General features: G+C 21.0%; 3 non-coding genes across 3 annotated transcripts in view; all 3 read left to right on the top strand.

The window, feature by feature from the left end:
* LOC123303914 overlaps positions 1 to 19 on the top strand; it is a 2,200-nt gene extending 2,181 nt beyond the window's left edge. The window contains exon 1 of the ribosomal RNA XR_006535983.1: positions 1 to 19. This exon is cut by the window's left edge and continues 2,181 nt beyond it. This is a non-coding gene — a ribosomal RNA (small subunit ribosomal RNA).
* A 971-nt stretch (positions 20 to 990) lies between these two features.
* LOC123303912 lies at positions 991 to 1,145 on the top strand. Its single transcript, XR_006535981.1, has one exon. It is a non-coding gene; the product is annotated as a 5.8S ribosomal RNA (ribosomal RNA).
* Positions 1,146 to 1,793: 648 nt separating this feature from the next.
* LOC123303909 overlaps positions 1,794 to 2,500 on the top strand; it is a 4,632-nt gene continuing 3,925 nt past the window's right edge. The window contains exon 1 of the ribosomal RNA XR_006535979.1: positions 1,794 to 2,500. This exon is cut by the window's right edge and continues 3,925 nt beyond it. This is a non-coding gene — a ribosomal RNA (large subunit ribosomal RNA).

Genomic DNA, 2,500 nt, shown 5'->3' with positions numbered 1-2,500 from the left:
ACCTGCGGAAGGATCATTAACGATATATATATAAAATATATATTTATTTATATTTTTTGTATTGTTTTTAAATATTCCAAAAAAAATAAAAATATTATTGATAAGAAATATTTTTTTTTTTTTTAACAAAATAACATATTAATATGTAATTTTCTCAAAAATATATAATAGTAATTATGTGTTAAAAGAGATTTATTTTGGTTATGATAGCGCATATTAAAGTAATACGCCAAACTTTTTTTATACACATAATATATCTATACATATAATATAGAGAATATTATATAAATATTAATAATATTTTTTGTTACATATAAAATATTTTTATATTCAATATTATTATAATTATTAAACAATAATTATTAATAAAATCTATAAATAATTTCTCTTATAAAAAAGTGAAATTAAAAATAGAATATATTGAAATTATTTGTTTATATGTATATAATCTCTATTAAGAAAAATAAAATAAGATTATAATTGATATAATCTATATTTTTATTTTTCTATGTTATATAATAAAAATAAAGAAAACACAAGATAAAATTTTTTTAAAGAATAAAATTTATTTTAAATTTAAATTTCTTTATATTTTGTCTTGATATTTCTTCTTTTTTTTTATTAAAAGTTATTATGTTAAAAAACAAACCCATTTGTTTTGTACCATATTAATATTATATATATTTTTATGTAGAAAATAATTTATAAAAAAAAAATAAATAAATACATTTCTATAAAATATACCAAATATTAATTATTATATCTAGCTAGCACTAACAAAAATATCAAAAATGTTATGTATATATTTATTAATACCATAATATCTTTAATTTATATATATATATTTAAAATAAAATATATAATTTATATTCTAGAAAAATTTTTTTATTTTAAAAGAATTTATAAAGATATATAAATTAATAATTTTATTTTTTATATTAAAAATAAAGATTATTATTAATAATACTTACATTTAAAATTTAAAAAGATTACCCTGGACGGTGGATCACTTGGCTCGTGGGTCGATGAAGAACGCAGCTAATTGCGCGTCAACTTGTGAACTGCAGGACACATGAACATTGACATTTCGAACGCACATTGCGGTCCTTGGATACTGTTCCCGGACCACATCTGGCTGAGGGTCGTATACATTATATTATAATATAATAAAAGATTATTTTACATAAAATTTTTTTTTTTATGAAAAAGAAATTTATCAATAATTAAAAAAGAAAATTTATTTTTTCATATTTAATTATAAATTGATAAATAAAATTTTTATAAAAGAAATGTAAAATTATTTATATATGAATGTTTTACGCCAAATATAAGAAAAAAATAAATATAAAATGTTTTTAATAGCATTTAAAATTTATATATTTTTTATTATTTGTCGACATTTTTAAATTAATATATCAATATTATTTTTTATCATTTATATATAATATTATAAAACTTTATGTTAATAATAATATTAATAATAAATGATATTAATAATATATTTTTAAAATATTAAATAAAGAAGAAAAAGAAAAATATTATATATTAATATTTTGTTATGGAATATTTTATTTGTAATAAAATTTTCAATATACTCGAAAAAAATTAATATATATAATTATTTATTTTTTATTTTCTTCTCTTTAGATAAATATAAAAATAATATTATATAATAATATTATAAAAAAATTTGAGTATGAATAATTAAGAAAATTGTTTACTTATAAAATATAACAAAAACATAATATATACAAAAAAAAATTTTTGTTTTAATACTTCTTTAAAAACTTTTACGACCTCAGAGTAGGTGAGATTACCCGCTGAATTTAAGCATATTATTAAGCGGAGGAAAAGAAACTAACTAGGATTCCCTTAGTAGCGGCGAGCGAACAGGGATAAGCCCAGCACTGAACCCCGTGGCTGATAAACAGACACTTGGGGAATGTAGTGTTTAGGAAGATTCAATATAAACCTATTGTTTATATAATACATCCAAGTCCATCTTGAATGGGGCCATATACCCATAGAGGGTGCCAGGCCCGTAGTGATTATTATTGGATGATAGGTGAATCTTTCCTTAGAGTCGGGTTGCTTGAGAGTGCAGCTCTAAGTGGGTGGTAAACTCCATCTAAGGCTAAATATTACCACGAGACCGATAGCGAACAAGTACCGTGAGGGAAAGTTGAAAAGAACTTTGAAGAGAGAGTTAAAGAGTACGTAAAACCGTTCAGGGGTAAACCTGAGAAACCCGAAAGGTCGAAAGATGAGATTCATTTACTTTTTATCGTTAATCAACCAATTTGTACTAGCATGTGACAAAAAATTTTTATTAGGAATTTTGTATTTTTAGTAAAAATATATGCACTGCTGTATATTGTTAATTGTATGATAACGAGGTATGCACTTCTCATCTTGTAGGACGTTGCGACCCATTAAATATTAATCTATAGGCATTGGTGCGTTGATTAATGTACAATATTATTTTTTTTGGATAATATTT

The sequence above is a fragment of the Chrysoperla carnea genome (genome assembly GCF_905475395.1).
Source record: "Chrysoperla carnea chromosome X unlocalized genomic scaffold, inChrCarn1.1 SUPER_X_unloc_158, whole genome shotgun sequence".
Classification (NCBI taxonomy): Eukaryota; Metazoa; Arthropoda; class Insecta; order Neuroptera; family Chrysopidae; genus Chrysoperla; species Chrysoperla carnea.
Note: the sequence above shows the minus strand (reverse complement) of the source record. Positions and strands in the feature narration are given on the sequence as shown.